This window comes from Triticum urartu, chromosome 6A, assembly GCF_056163025.1.
Source record: "Triticum urartu cultivar PI428250 chromosome 6A, HENAU_Tu73, whole genome shotgun sequence".
NCBI lineage: Eukaryota > Viridiplantae > Streptophyta > Magnoliopsida > Poales > Poaceae > Triticum > Triticum urartu.
In genome coordinates, this window is record NC_141878.1 from 126,806,506 (window position 1) to 126,823,384 (window position 16,879).

Here is a 16,879-nt window from a genome sequence, read left to right on the forward strand (position 1 = left end):
CGTCCGGTTTGGAACACCAGATTCTAGGGTTTCCCCCGGAGCAATACGAGTGGGTCGACGGAAGTCACGTGACGATGCCTTCATCAAGATAACGACGTGGAACGCCGCCATCGCCCGTCGTCGACTCGGTTTTCACCGGCAACTACGTCTCCCCGACTCGCAGCTGGTGCCAGATGACGGATCCCGAGATCCGAACACCCAGCCTCAGGCCGACCACCTCTGACGGAAGAGATGACCACCACCGCCGGCTTCACCAGTCAGAACAGATCTGATCGGAAGTGCCACCGACAAGACCACCAGGCCCTCCACGCCGCCGTCACCGATCTGAAGACAGCATGCACGCCACCGCAACCAAGCCGGCCGCCGCCAATCGCAGCCGCCGCCCGAAGGGCCATCCGCAGCGCCCGCAGCCGTGGTCTCCGCCACGCCAAACCGTCACCGTTCGAGGACGGGCCGGCCTCCCGCCGCCTCCCGCCATCCGCCGCACCGCAGATCCCAGATCGATCGCGCCACCACACGCCTTGGGGTCCGCCCCACTCCGGAGACGCGTAAGAGAGGAGATCCCCATCCACCGCCGTCGGCCCCCGGGCTTAGCCTGGCGGCGTCTTCCGGCGGCGGAGGAGGAAGGGGAGGAGGGAGTTTGCGGCGGCGGCGGCTAGGTTTCTGGCCGCCCGAGCCGCCCTAGGGGGAGAACGACCTAAGACGGATCGTGTAGGGTTGAGATGTTTCCGGCTGTGGCAACGTAGTTTATAGCAGAGTTGGTCTGCCTTGGATTAAATGGTAGCAAATTTAGCTGCTGTATGTACCAAGTTTTTGACACACGAACACGTCACGTGTACCCTCGACGCCGGGGGTGATGCACCGCAACTCACGTCGAAGGAGACCCGACCGACAGCGCGATACGCAAGACAGTCGACGGGCGCTTTTGCAGACCCGAAACCCCACACCCTCGGGAGGGACCCCGTCAGGGAGTGCAGCGGCTATGGGCTGCCCTAGGTCGATTCGCTCGCCCCTAGAGCCTCGGGATTCGCAGCTCTCAAATTCGAGGAACAGCGAAGAACGAGAGAGAAAAACGATGGAGAGATAAAACATAGATGAAAAGGTAGTATATTGATTTGTTTGATTGTGTGTTCTTCAATCGGCCGTCACCCCAAACATATATAAGAGGCGGCTGGACTTCCCGTACAAGTAAAGGATCCATCTAGGCTTTCTTTACAAGAAAAATTACATCAATTCACGTCCTAGAGTCCTAGTTCTATTCCAACTCGGATTCAATCTGAATCTGGCCCAAACTCTGTCTTCCTTCTTGCGCGGGCCGCTGAGCTTGCATATGATCTCCGATCAAGACGACCCAAATATAAAACTTGTGCGCCTCGACGATACGAACAACTCCCATGTTGATCACTTTTTCAAATAAGGTCTTGAATACTTTTCGAGGTCATCTTTACCTTCTAGTCGGACTCGGTCTTGCAGTAGACTGGATTATCCGAGTCTCATACTGAATTTGTAGGCCATATACTATCTCTGATGATGATTACTCCAAAACCAAAGTTTACAGTCTTGATGATATGCACAACTTCTGTATTGAACACTTCTTCATCCGAGGTCATCTTGATAAACTTTCGGGCATATGTTCAGTTTCACTCGGATTCGAGCTCATCCACTCGGATTAAAGTCATTCACTTGGATCGTCCGACTGGACTTTTTCACTCGGATGTTAGAATCTTTCACTTGGAAGACAATATTCACTCCGATGACCATATTTTCACTCGGAAGGTAATCTCTTCAATCGATCGGCAAGTTTTTATTCCGACGGTAACAGTTTCACTCGGATGATAATAATTTCACTCGGACGGAAAACTTTCACTCGACCGGTAAGTTTTTACTCGGATGGTAAGCTTTCACTCGATCGGTAAGTTTTCACTCGGATGGTAGCTTTTCACTCGGATTTTCCGACTGAAAACATAGCCTTGTTTTGTTTCTCCAGGCCTCATACGACCTCGGATTGAGACGAATTGTATATGAAAATCGATCGGCTCGATGAGGCGAAACTTCTCTGTGTTGAAGGTTTTTCGATTCAAAGCCGTCTTGAGGGCCGAATTGCTCACGCATTGTATCAGACACTCATCAACATGTGTCTGGTGTCAAGCGTAATTTTTTGGTCTCTGGCCTGTCCAGACCGTATTGACTGTAACTTTTGCATATGAACTCGGATTAAGATGATTTATATATGAAAATCGATTGCCTCGACGAGACGAAGATAATTCCTTTAGAGTGCTCCTTCATCTAAGGTCATATTGAGGGCATAATCGGCCGAAAAGCACTCAGAACACTAAATTTTGTCACTCGGAGTACAACTTCGGCCACTGAGATGAGGTCGAATGGCGATAGCCTAAACATCAAAGTTGTTCCACTCGACGATGTGAAACTTTCTCATGCTGAAACCCTTTCACTCTATATCTTGCCAAAATCAGGTGTCAACACAAGTTACGAGCATAAATTAGCTACTAGTACATTTTGTCTAGCAGTACATCTCCCTTGTAACTGTGTATCCTACTAGTGCGTACAACTAGTTTGGCTTAAGTAGACTCTTCCTTTTAATTGGCCTATAACCTTGTCGTGTAACCTCTTGGTCTAATTAAGTACTAATATTCTCTAGTACACTTTTCAGTGCATATTATTCTATGGGCTCTCAAGTCAAGCTTTGAGAATTTGTTGGACTAGCTTCAGTCTATTTTGACAGGCAGATTTTGTTTCCGCTGCGTATTCCGCTATTCCGAGCATCTTAGTTTTTCCATAACTATGGTGCAGAATATGTAAGAGGTTAATTTTTTCAAGGTCGTCATTCAACCCCCCTTTTGACTCCCTACATCCGATCTTACAATTGGTATCAGAGCCCGGTCAGCTCATCTGTAGCCTTAATCAGCTTTTGACCATGGAGTCATTTGCGAACCCGTCACGTCCTCCGTTGTTCTCCGGGAGTGACTGGCCGTTTTGGAAGTCTTGCATGAAAACATTTCTTGAAGCTCAAAGCTATGGAATATGGCAAATTGTTGTGTGAGATTTTGCAATACCTGCTTGTGTTGGTTGATGTTGAAAATAATTCCAAAGCTATTAACATTCTCTTGTCAGGTTTGCATAGGAGAGAGCATGAGCATGTTGCGCACCTAGACACTGCCCACAAAATTTGGTCCACTCTTATCACTTACCATGAGGGCACTAGTGATATTAAGACATCTCGTCAGGACATTTACAAAACCGAGTATAACAAATTTGAGCAGTTACCTGGTGAGTCTCTAGAGGACATGTTTGGTAGGTTTGAGGTCATAGTTGGGAGATTGAGGGGTGTCGGGGTTGTGTACACTCCTGAGAAAGCTAGACACATCCTAAACTCTCTTGACCCAATATATGAGATGAGAAAGATCGCAATTCAAGAGTCCCATAAACCCGATGAGCTCACTGTAGACATGTTGTTCTCCAAGCTCAAAACTCACCAAATAGCCAGTGAAGGCACAAACCCACCTAGGAACAGTACTCTTGCACTAGTTGGTAGTGAGTGTCAATCTGCACATGGTTCCTCTAATGTTTCTGAGTCTGGCAGTGGTCCATCTTATGTTTTTTCACTTGCTTGTTTGGTTTCAGTTTCTGATGAACAACTTTAATCTTTGCCAGAGGATGATCTTGCTCTTTTTTTGTCCGCCGTTTTTCTCGAGCTTATAGAAATGTGTGAGAGAGGAAAGGCAAACACACAAAAATCTGTTTTGAGTGTGGTGTGCAGGGACACTTCATGTCTGATTGTCCTAATCTCAAAGATTATGGTGAAAATAGTGGTGGCAAGAACAACTACATCAGGAAGAAGTCGTTCTCTCGCCATGAAACCAAGTTCCAGCCAAAGGCTGAGAAGCATCTTCAAAAGATGGTTGCTGCAATTGCTTCGGGTCTACAGTCTGCAGTAGATCTAAGCGGCATCGACTCTGACCAGAGTGGTGAGGATGATCCTTCTTCTCCGGAAGGGAAGGATACAAAGAAGAAGGCTGCTGATCGGCTCACCGGCATGTGTTTTATGGCTCGTGAGGCTAATGAGGAGAACGACAACACGGATGAGTTACAAATGTCTTATGATGAATTATATGCTGAGTATGTGAAAGTTGAAAAATCTATTTTTAACGCAAGCAAAAGTCCTTAAAAAATGCACGCGCACCATAAATGATAATCTTGCTCAAATTGATTCTCACACTATAAAACACTACACTGAAGGATGTTACTGCTAGTGTGCCTTCTCATGATATTGATGACTGTGCTGGATGTGATGTGTTGCGTGCTGAATTAGAACTTGCTAGGAATACTCATGCTAGTATGTCACCGTTGCTTGAATCTACTAGAAATGAACTTGCTGATGTTAAGTTGACCCCTTGCTCCCTTTGTGTTGAAAATACACCTATGTCTGTTCCTAAAGTTGCAGATTGCGCCTACCCAAATTGTGATAAATTAAATTCTAGAATTAAGAATCTTGAAGACACTTTTTGATGCCGAGAATCCTCCTTGTTTAAAGTCCAAATACGTTGATGATAGGGTTAAAAAGTTGAATCAAATGATCATAGATGTGCATGCTCCTAAAAGTTGTGTAAATTTTCCTAAACTCGAAGAAGTTGAGGAACTAGGAGCTCAACTCAGTGGACTCTATACGAAATATGATCTTGTTAAAGCTTCAAATTCAAAGAAACCTACTGATTCTTGTGATGCTTCTAGTTCTGTTACTACTTGTACTTTCTGTACCATACTTGAGAATGATCTTCTTGTTGTTGCTTAGGATGACGGTAGAATTATAAGGTGATCCCCTCACTAAAATTCCAAGATAAAATTGTGTTCTCCCCAAGTGTGCACCATTGCGAAAGTTCGTCGTTTCGAAGCACCACGTGATGACCGGGTGTGATAGACTCTACGTTCGCATACAACGGGTGCAAGCCAGTTTTGCACATGCGGAACACTTGGCTTAAACTCGACGAGCCTAGCATGTACAGATATTGCCTCGGAACACAAGAGAACGAAAGGTCGAACATGAGTCATATAGTTGATATGATCAACATGGAGATGTTCAACATTGAAACCACCTCATCTCACGTGATGATCGGACTTGGGTTGGTAAATTTGGATCATGTTACACTCGGACAACCGAAGGGATGTTGATTTGAGTGGGAGTTCTAAGATAATATGATCAATTGAACTCATTATCTTGAACAATAGTCTAAGTTATCTTTGCAAATTATGTTGTAGATCAATGGCTCACGCAGTAGCTCCCCTGAATTTTAATGCGTTTCTAGAGAAAGCTAAGCTGAAAGATGATGGAAGCAATTTTGTGGACTAGGCCCGTAATCTGAGGATTATCCTCACGGCTGCCCAAAAGTCTTATGTCCTAGATGCACCGCTTGGTGCGCCACCCCTTCCAGCAACTCTGGACGTTGTGAAAGTTTGGCAGTCGCGTGTTGATGACTACTCAATAGTTCAGTGCACCATGTTGTATGGCTTAGAACCGGTACTTCAAAGGCATTTTGAATGTTATGGAGCATATGAGATGTTCTAGGAGTTGAAGTTTATTTTTGAGAAGAATGCCCGGATCGAGCGGTATGAGACCTCCGATAAGTTCTATGCCTGCAAAATGGAGGAGAACAACTCTGTCAGTGAGCACATACTTAGAATGTGTGGGTATTACAACCGCTAGGCTAAGTTGGGAGTTGAGCTCCCGCCTGAGGCGGTCATTGGCAGAGTTCTTCAAGCGCTACGACCTAGCTATAAGAGCTTTGTGTTGAACTATAATATGCAAGGGATGAACAAGTCAGTCTCTGAGCTGTTCGTGATGCTGAAAGTCGCTGAGTCAGACATCCAAAAGGAGCATCAAGTGTTGATGGTCAATAAAACCACTAGTTTCAAGAAGAGCAAGGGAAAGAAGGGAAACTTCAAGAAGAGTGGCAAATCAGTTGTTCCTCCCATGAAGAAACCCAAGGCTGGACCCAATCCTAAAACAGAGTGCTTATATTGCAAGGGAACTGGCCACTAGAAGCGGAATTGCCCCAAGTATCTGGCTGACAAGAAGGGGGGCAACGTCAACAAAGGTATATATGATATACATGTTATTGATGTGTACCTTACCAGCTCTCGTTGTAGTGCCTGGATATTTGATACCGGTGCGGTTGCTCACATTTGCAACTCTAAACAGGAACTACGGAATAGAAGAAGGCTGGTGAAGGACGAAGTGACGATGCACATGGGAAATGATTCCAAGGTTGATGTGATCGTCGTCGGCACGCCCGCTCTTCGGTTACCATCGGGATTAGTGATAAACCTGAATAATTGTTATTTAGTGCCTGCGTTGAGCATGGACATTATATCTGGATTTCGTTTAACGCGAGACGGTTACTCATTAAATAAGAGAATAACTAGCGGGTGCACCCACGTATTAGCGCGGCTAGAATTAATATATTTATATTTGCAATAAATGATTTGCATTTTGATATTTTTGTTTAGGAACATCAACAATTTTGAACTTACATTCTACACATGTTTTATATTATTTTATGATGAATTACTTTATTTGCACATTTTCCAACTTGATATGGTTATTCGTGTTTTGATTATTCCCGTATAATCATTTTAGTTTTCGGGCCTTATTTTTTCACGTGGTTCCACTAATCCAATATAGAAATATTGAACTATGTACCAAAAATAGACTTGATGTTTTAATAAATGAAATAAAAATATGTATACATATTTTACTCAGAGTATGTATATTATATAATTTTGACTTGGTACTGACAGATAGTTTTTTATCAATTTTAAATTCTATTTTAGGTATAATACATATCGTAACATTTGTTTTCTTCATGTGATTGAAGGGATTTAGAAAATGTGTAATAGGAGTATTATTTACTCTATGGAGTAACGTGAAGTTAGTTTTACATAGCCCATGTATCAAGCCCATACAGGCCCATCGGTTTGCATGCAGGCCGGACAATCATTGAGACAACAACTACCACTTCGTGTTTGTCTCAAAAAAAAAAACACTTCGTGTTTGTCTAAAAAAAATCACTTCGTGTCATTTTTTCTCCAAGTTAAAATAGCCCGTATTGTTCATCTAGATAGAACTCTCTTCTCATGGCGTGCAATCCCCACCAAGCTTCTCATCCACATGCGTCAATGGTGGGCATCAGGAAACTTATCCCCAGTCTGTGCATGGATCTCGGCGACCTCGTAGATGGCGAGGGGGAATGCGGGATGCGCTTCTCAAACTTCTCATGTCCGGAGGCTCGCGGCGGTGGCGGAGGTTCTGGATCTTGGTGGCGTGGCGGAGGTACTGAGGTAGCTCCCGGATGGGAGAATATCAGCAAGATGTGACCAACATCTGTGGGCGGCTGCTTAGTTGTTGCCCTCATAACTGGTGATATTGGACTCCTACCAAATGTAAGTGTTCTCTGCAACCATATACGATTTGGTGAAGGGGAATGATCTAGATTTCAGAATAAGTTTTGTCATTTCATTGCTAAACAAAACTCATAGCACAACTTCTGTAGTGGAGATCAGAGTAAAGCAAATATATGGATTTAGGGGGAAACACCAACTGTATATATATATGTCATCAATTGGGATTCAATACTTATTACATGCATGAATTTCTGATTCATCCGCATCCAAGCAGTTAGCCACCAAGCGACCCGCAGAGAACACAATCGATCCCCAACTATTCGGGCCACTGCCTCTGAGCTCGCCACCCCTGTTTCAGCAATGTAAGAGGCATCTACATCAAGCTTCAGCCAACCAATCACCGGTCTTTCCATTTTTCCTCGGGCGCCTATATCCCGGCCCTGACAGGATAATGTACTCCATAGAGTTGATCTCAACCTAGCAAGCGATTCTTGCATCCATTTTTTGTTTGATAGTAAAAAAGGAGGTTTAAATGCACATATGCTGAGTTGGGTAGCAAAAGCATCAGCCTCACGTGAGACATGCAGGTTAGTTTTTAAGTTCAGTAATTTTACCTGCGGCTAGTCTTCTTGACACATGGTTTCTTGCCTGGCTTCTGAAATCTTGTTTTCTAAGGGTAGAGTTTTCAGGCATGAATCAAGGTATGTGCCACGTTTACAAATGTTGTAGGGCAGTACATGTATTTTTTTGTATGTGTTCTTTATTCCTGAATTACGACAACCTTTTGTGCCCACAGGAACCATAAACTGATAAAAGTGCATGCCTTTCAGAAAATTACAACATGACATGCTTTTGATAGTTCTAATATTCACACCCTTATAATCTACTACCTCTGTACCAAAATATACGATGTTTTTGTAGTTCAATTTGAACTGGAAAAACGTCATATATTTTGGTATGGAGGGAGTAATAAGTATCTTTTATCCTGTCAAGTACTCTTACTATATCTTTGGTAATGTTTTTGGTGCTGAGTGCCTACATATATGGAGTAATTAAGAATAATTTTATTATACATCAATGAACAAAATGCGAGTCACTATTGATTCGAGAACTATCAAACATAATGGTTCATACCTATCAAGAAGTTCCTATGTTTCGGTTATATCCAGATCTTTATATATTTTTGTAATTGGACATATCATTGAATTTCTACACCATGGTCGAGGTCACAATAAGGACAGTTTGGTTGCCGATTACATCCTCAGTTAAAAGATAAGCTATCTTTATCTGTAATGTGACTCTGATTTCATCAGAACTAAAGAGTGTAATTATAAAAGTTAGTGCTAACCACATGGCGGAGGTTCAGTTAAAATTTGGGACATGCGAATGCATGATGCACTTCCTCTCGTATTTGAATCTCAATCTCATGGATATATAAATCTTGTGGGTCCTTTACTTTTATTCTTGTTTCCACTGGCTTTACTTGAATAAGTAATATGATGGCATCTGTAAATTTGAATATTAAAAATATAACCATTAGAAATTTAATTAGTTGAAAATCTTAATTACAACTATAAACATACCTGAGCATTGTATATCCGTTTCTGTCCGTTCTTGTAGTATGACCATGGTAGCAAACTCAAAGTTACAATTTGGAAAAACTCCCCGCGCTCTTTTCATCTCCTTTACCTTTGTATTGTATGCCAAAATACATTTTTTGCAAATTGATCCTTTTGGTATGTTGTATGTCACTGTATGGCCTGCTATGGACATGTCTAGGTATACTTATTAATTTTGTGGTTATTTTGTAGTATTTATTCATTAGCACTTCCAATCAATTACCACATCTACGTTTGTACAGTCGAGTAAAAATGGGTTGCTAAGGGCGTCCGAGGATTTCTTACTCCTGTTGCAACGCGGGCATGTTTTCTCACTGGGCAATATTTCGTGATTTCCAGAACCTTAAAATTGTTGAATGCATAAATATATATGCTCATTGATCTTTGATCTTTGATCTAAAATTGTCTATTAGATTCTTCTAGATTGTAGTGTGATTTGTCTGGCCATACCAAAAGAAACAATTAAACTTGTTAACAGTTGTTGGAAATGCGGAATAATTTGCAGTTAAAGGAGCATAATTGTTCATCCATCAAGATCAGATCTAGGCTAATAAGCTCATCAGTTGTTGGATTGAATACATTCTCATCACTTACACTTAAATGTTCCAATTTTGTCCCCTTGTCATTAAGTCGCTCAACTTCTTACACGCCATAGTATTTTGCCTTCAAATCAATAGAAACTTAGTTATCAATTGATAAAGTACATATGAAGATGTTATCCAGAATAAGTGAGTTTACTTACAAAACCTGATGATTCAGGTGAGAAGTCGTTGGGCATGACTTTGTTGGATGTTGAGTTTTATGCCGCGTGAAGTGGCTGACCTTGCTTCATCAAACGTTGAGCTACACGGCCCGTGGGGGTTTTTACTTGTGGGGCGTCCTTCGCGCTTCGTCTTACCGGCATACTTCGATGTTCTTGGTGGCTTGTTTGAGTTGCCCTTTTTCCTGACTACTACTTCTTGGATGTCTACTTGTGTGGCTGGTCATCAAAAGTCGCTCTAGTTCTTGCAGGCCATAGTATTTTTCCTTCAAATCTATAGGAATTAGTTGTCAATTGATAAAGTACATATGAAGATGTTATATAGAATAAGTGAATTTACTTACTAAACTTGATGATTCAGATTAGTAGCAGTTGGGCGTGACTTTGTTGGACGCCGAGTAGCATGTTGCGTGAAACGGTTGATCCCTGCTTTGCTGAGCAATACTTGTGGGGCGTCGAGTCGCGCTTCGTCTTACCGATATACTTCCATGTTCTTTGTGGCTTGTTTGAGTCGCCCTTTTTTTGACTTCTTCTTGGATGTCTGCTTGTGTGGTCAGCATGATTCATTTATGTGGGTTGCTTTGGCCGGGTTGCTCTTGACGACACCATGTACAATTTTGACTCATCTATTCCTTATTTTCATCTGTCTAATTTGGAAGTCTAAGCACATGATGTGTGGTGCTGTGGCCTCGTATCCTTGTCTGTTTGTGTTTGCATGCGTGTTGAGTCCCGTTCGTGCTTGTGTCTAACCAACCGATGGAAAATTGGCGCCTGCTACAAATCAGGCGGATGAAATCATCCGCCCAGCCAGCCGTTCGATCCTGCACCGATGTCAGTTTGATTGAGTCACCACAGGCTTGGCCTTTCTTCTCTAATCCCCATCCATCTGATTCTGATACAGAGCAACGCCGCCTGATGCAAAGCAGGACAGCACCCCCCTGGCACCTTGCGTCGGCGACCTCGCGTCACTGGAGCCCCCGGCAACTGCTGCATCGCAGCTCCAAGAGTCGTCGGCAACCGCTGCATCACACCATCGAAGCCACCGGGTGCTGCTCCATAGCAACACCGAGCGTGGCGAAGAAACTTGGATGCATCGCCGATGAGCTCTGGCGAAGCTTCATTGACGCACCAGCGAAGCTTCATTGGAGCTCCGGCGAAGCTTCATTGCAGCATCGCCTGCTGTCGTCGCAGCACTGGCGAAGCTTCATCGTAGCGCCGGTGCGGCAAAACCTACAGGGTGAGGGCAGCAGCCCGGCGAAGCTTCATTGCAGCGTCGGAGTTGCAACGCCATGGCCGGCCCGTCGCGGTCATCGTCTCGGCACCGGCGAAGCTCCAGTGCAGCGCTGGAGTTGCAACCGCCATGACCGTCGCAGTCATCATCACAGTGCCGACGATGCTCCAATGCAGCAGCGACGGGCGCGCGCGATGCTCCGTCGTAGCGTCGGCAGCCACGGTCGGAGGCGCTGATGAATTGCAGCACACCGTGCTTGCCTAGCTGATCTCCATGGATGTTGCTTTTTTGGAGAGGTAGCAGGGCAGTAGCAGTGTTGGGGCGGGCTATACGGCAACGTGTGACGGTGGTCAGCGACGAGGAGTTTGCAGCGTGTCTTTTGGGAGAGGTAGCAGGGTAATAGCAGTCGTGTGTAACGGCGGCGGTGTTCGGGAGAGATAGCACCACCTGAGGAAGAAGAAGGCCCGTGAGAAGAAAAACTTGTGGACGGGAGCTTTCCCGTGAAGATAACGCTACGAGGAGAAAGCGGTGGGTGGGCCAGTAGGGGACGCGTGTCGTTCGCTCGAGGGGGCTTACAATCGAGTGGGATCATCCGGTTGTTTTTAAACATTTTCCTGGAAAATTAGCTATTTCCTTGTGCTCGGGTTGTGTCTAACCAACCGATGGAAAATTAGCTATTTCCTTGTGCTCAGGTTATGTCGGACAGAAAAGAGATGTGTTTTTTTTTTTCACGGGAAAGATAAAAGAGATGTGTTGAAACTATATATACATGACATGTCAACATTTGTATGTAACATTTACATCTTTTAATCTCAGCCATTAATCTCTAAAATTAGCGACTAAGATAATTTAAATATATGTGGATGAACTTGGATGTTTATTTGTCTCTTGTTTTAAGAGGTTTTAATAGGGAAGCATATGAGTTTTTTTACATCAAAAGTACGTGAGTTGGTCCGAAGACGCCTTGAACTATTTGTACGCTATATGTGTCCAACGTGTTTTCTTGTATGTCTCCTTTTCTTATACGTCTCCTTGTCCTATTCTTGATTGTGCTTTGCACCTTTCCATCAGAATACATGTACATGAGTTCTAAAAAATAAAACATGTACGTGACAACCTCCCTATGTTCCAAAAAGGCCTATGTTCCAAAAAGGGTTGCACCCAATATTTGTATGTAACGTTTATATCTTTAAATCTTAACCGTTAATCTCCAAAATTAATGGTTGATATTATTTAATATATGTGGATGAATGTGGTGTCTTATTTGTCTTCTGTCTTAATTATATAATAGATAGATGGTTGTTCTATTTATATGGGCAATATCTTTTATGGTCATGCACCCATGGTGAGGGGTTTATTCTTGTTGAATCTCGATAGTGATGATACACATGTTCATAACATTGATGCCAAAATATGTAGAGTTGACAATGAAAGTACCACCTTGTGGCACTGCCGCTTACGTCATATTGGTGTAAAGCGCATGCAGAAACTCCATGCTGATGGACTTTTGGAGTCACTTGATTTTGAATCACTTGATACATGCGAACCATGCCTCATGGGTAAGATGACTAAAACCCCATTTTCTAGAACAGTGGAACAAGCAAGTGACTTGTTGGAAATCATACACACTGATGTGTGCGGTTCGATGAGTATTGACGCGCACGATGGATATCATTACTTTCTCACCTTCACCGATGATTTTGAGTAGATATGAGTATATTTACTTGATGAAGTATAAGTCTGAAACGTTTGAAAAGTTCAAGCAATTTCAGAATGAAGTTGACAATCATCGTAACAAGAAGATTAAATTCTACGATCTAATCGAGGGGGAGAGTATCTGAGTTATGAGTTTGGCAATCACTTAAGACAATGTGGAATTGTTTCACAACAGACGCCGCCTGGAACGCCACAATGTAATGGTGTGTCCGAACGTCGTAATCGTACCTTATTTGATATGGCGCGTTCTATGATGTCCCTTACCGATCTGCCACTCTCGTTTTGGGGTTATGCATTAGAGACGGCCGCATTCACTTTAAATAGGGCACCAACTAAGTCCGTAGAGACGACACCATATGAACTATGGTTTGGCAAGAAACCTAAGCTGTCGTTTCTTAAGGTTTGGAGCTGCGATGGTTAAGTCAAAAGGCTTCAGCCAGAAAAGCTCAAACCCAAAGCGGACAAATGTGTCTTCATAGGATACCCAAAGGAGACGATTAGGTATACCTTCTATCTCAGATCTGAGGGAAAGGTTTTTGTCGCTAAGAACGGGTCCTTTCTCGAGAAAGAGTTTCTCTCGAAAGAATTGAGTGGGAGGAAGATAGAACTTGATGAGGTTGTTGAACCTCTACTTCAACCAGAGAGTAGCACAACACAGAAAGATGTTTCTGTGGCACCTAGGTGAGTTTAAGAGGAAGCTAATGATAGTGATCATGAAGTTTTGAATCAAGTTACTATTGAACCTCGTAGGTCGACAAGGATATGTACTACTCCTGAGTGGTACGGTAACCCTATCTTAGACATCATGTTGTTGGACAACGATAAACCTACGAGCTATGGAGAAGCGATGGTGGGCCAGGATTCTGACAAATGGTTAGAGGCCATGAAATCCGAGATGGGATCCATGTATGAAAATAAAGTATGGACTTTGGAAGTATTACCTGAAGGGCTAATTGGCCATTCAGAATAAATGGATCTTCAAGAAGAAGGCGGGCGCAGACGGTAATGTCATTGTCTGTAAAGCTCGACTTGTGGCAAAGGGGTTTTCACAAGTTCAAGGAGCTGACTACAATGAGACTTTCTCACTCGTAGCGATGCTTAAGTCCGTCAGAATCATGTTGGCAATAGCTGCATTTTTCGGTTATGAAATCTGGCAGATGGATGTGAAAACAGCGTTCCTTAACGGTTTCCTTAAGGAAGAATTGTATATGATGCAACCAGAAGATTTTGTTGACCCAGAGAATGCTGACAAATGTGCAAGCTCTAGCGATCCATTTATGGACTGGTGCAAGCATCTCGGAGTTGGAATCTTCTCTTTGATGAGGTGATCAAAGTGTTTGGGTTTATACAAGTTTATGGAGAAGCTTGTATATACAGGAAAGTGAGTGGGAGCTCTATAGTGTTTCTAATATTATATGTGGATGACATATTGCTGATTGGAAACAATATAGAACTTTCGGAAAACGTGAAGGCATATTTGAACAAGAGTTCTTCAATGAAGGACCTAGGAGAAGCTGCTTTCATATTAGGCATCAAGATCTATAGAGATAGATCGAGACGCCTAATAGGACTTCCACAAAGCACGTACCTTGATAAGATTTTGAAGAAGTTCAAAATGGATCAGTCCAAGAAGGGGTTCTTGCCTATTTTGCAAGGTATGAAGTTGAGTAAGACTCAATGCCCAACGACTACAGATGATAGAGAAAAGATGAGTGTCATCCCCTATGCCTCTGCCATAGGCTCTATCATGTATGCAATGTTGTGCACAAGACCAGATGTCAGCCTTGCCATAAGTATGGCCGGAAGGTTTCAAAGTGATCCAGAAGTGGAACACTGGACAACGGTCAAGAATATCCTTAAGTACCTGAAAAAGACTAAGGAAATGTTTCTTGTTTATGGAGGTGATCAAGAAATCGCCGTAAAGGGTTACGTCAATGCAAGCTTTGACACTGATCCAGATGACTCTAAGTCTCAAACCGGATATGTATATATTCTGAATGGGGGAGCGGTAAGCTGGTGCAGTTCCAAGCAAAGCGTGGTAGCCGATTCTACATGCGAAGAGGAGTACAAAACTGCCTCAGAGGCAACGAAGGAAGGTGTCTGGATGAAGCAATTCATGAAAGATCTTGGTGTTGTGCCCAATGTAGTGGACCCAATGATTGTTCTGTGACAACACTGGTGCCATTGCTCTGGCCAAGGAACTAAGGTTTCACATAAAGTGACGCTTCAATTCCATCCGCGATGCGATCAAGGAGGACATAAACATTTGCAAAGTACATACGGATCTGAATGTTGCAGATCCGTTGACTAAACCTCTTCCACAGGCAAAACATGATCAACATCTAAACTCTATGGGTGTTAGATTTATTACCTTGTAATACTAGATTATTGACTCTAGTGCAAGTGGGAGACTCTTGGAAATATGCCCTAGAGGCAATAATAAAGTGGTTATTATTATATTTCCTTGTTCATGATAATCGTTTATTATCCATGCTATAATTGTATTGACTGGAAACTCAAATACATTTGTGGATACATAGACAACAACATGTCCCTAGTGAGCCTCTACCAGACTAGCTCATTGATCAAAGATGGCTATGGTTTCCTAGCCATAGACATGAGTTGCCATTTGATAACAGGGCCACATCATTAGGAAAATGATGTGATGGACAAGACCACAACTATAAACGTAGCATATGATCGTATCAAGTTTATTTATATCGTTTTTTGCATGTCAAGTATCTGTTCCTATGAACATGAGATCATGCAACTCACTGACATTAGAGGAGTACCTTGTGTGTATCAAACGTCGCAACATAACTGGGTGACTATAATGATGCTCTACAGGTATCTCCGAGGGTGTCTGTTGAGTTGGCATGGATCAAGATTAGGATTTTTCACTCTGTACAATGGAGAGGTATCTCAAGGCCCACTCGATAATACATCATCATAATGAGCTTACAAGGAATGTGACTAAAGAGTTAGCCACGGGATCTTGTATTACGGAATGAGTAAAGAGACTTGCCGGTAACAAGATTGAACTAGGCATGGAGATACACTACAAAGAAAAGACACATCCGTGACATTTTGGCCCGAATGAATTTTTTTCTATCATGCTTATGACACTTCTATGACGATAATTGTGACAAAACCACGTATCATCATAGATGTGGTGGGCTCCTACTTATATGACAAAAAATCATGACCAAAAATGGGCTTTTCGTCCTGGGCGGGCCAGGGACGCACCTGCATGACATTCTTTGGGCCGTCCATGACGGAAAAAATTGTGGTAGAAGCGAGGGCGAGGAAATTTTTGGGGAGTTCCCGGTTACGGTGGGTGGTCGGAGCCGAGCGATGCACTGTGGTTTGCACATTTCTATCGTACGTAGGTGCGTGTGTGTGCGATGCGTTTGCTCTAACCAAACCCGAGGGAGGCGTTCCCTTACTAAACCCGAGCGATTGCACTAGCTACGTTACTGAACCCGAGCGATTCCTTCGCTACTGCTGCTAACTGAAGCAGATCGAACCAGCTACCTCTTGATGAATAGTGACCATTGTTAGGAGTTGGATGAACAGTTCCTGGTGGGGGTTGAATGAACAGGACCCCGTGGTAGTAGGCCGTTGCCGCTCGATGAACAGGACCCCGATCTAGGAGGCCGCCACACCCGAGCTGGTTGGGGGGTGGATGAACATGACCCGTGGAGGGCTGATTGAATAGTAGCCGGTGGAGGTTGGATGAACAGTAGCCCGTGGATAAACAATAGCTGGTGGAGGCAGGAGGAAGTCAACGGTGGATGAACAGTAGTAGGTGGAGGCTGGGGGAAGTTGACGGTGGATGGACAGTAGCCCATGGAGGCTGGAGCAAGGCAGTAGACGGTGGATGAACAGTAGCCCGAGGAGTCCCGTTTTGCGGTACGCCACACCCCTCCCGATGAACAAGATCCTGTTTCGATCATAGGCGCTCCAACACATGTCTGTTTTCTCCGTTTTACGATACGCCACACCCCTCCGATCAACAGCACCTCGTTTCGACCGTAGGAGCTCGAACAGAAGTCTGTTTCCCCCGTTTTGCGGTATGCCAGACCTCGTTTTGGCTGTTCCATCCAAGCTGGTTGGCTCTCGATGAACAAAGATGTA

The 16,879-nt window shown here is 43.7% G+C and overlaps 2 long non-coding RNA genes across 3 annotated transcripts; one reads left to right on the plus strand and one right to left on the minus strand.

Annotated features, from left to right (window-relative positions):
- The first annotated feature begins 6,966 nt into the window (after positions 1-6,966).
- Positions 6,967-10,160, plus strand: LOC125516227 (uncharacterized). The gene is made up of 2 exons (XR_007287320.2): positions 6,967-7,455; positions 7,691-10,160. It is a non-coding gene; the product is annotated as an uncharacterized LOC125516227 (long non-coding RNA).
- Positions 7,330-10,320, minus strand: LOC125516225 (uncharacterized). 2 transcript variants are annotated; one of them, XR_015607565.1, is made up of 4 exons: positions 10,140-10,320; positions 9,778-10,069; positions 9,630-9,698; positions 7,330-7,466 (listed from the first exon to the last, which is right to left on the minus strand). It is a non-coding gene; the product is annotated as an uncharacterized LOC125516225 (long non-coding RNA). The 2 variants fall into 2 exon arrangements; XR_007287319.2 differs by lacking the exon at positions 7,330-7,466 and adding an exon at positions 7,578-7,765.
- Between the last annotated feature and the right edge of the window lie 6,559 nt (positions 10,321-16,879).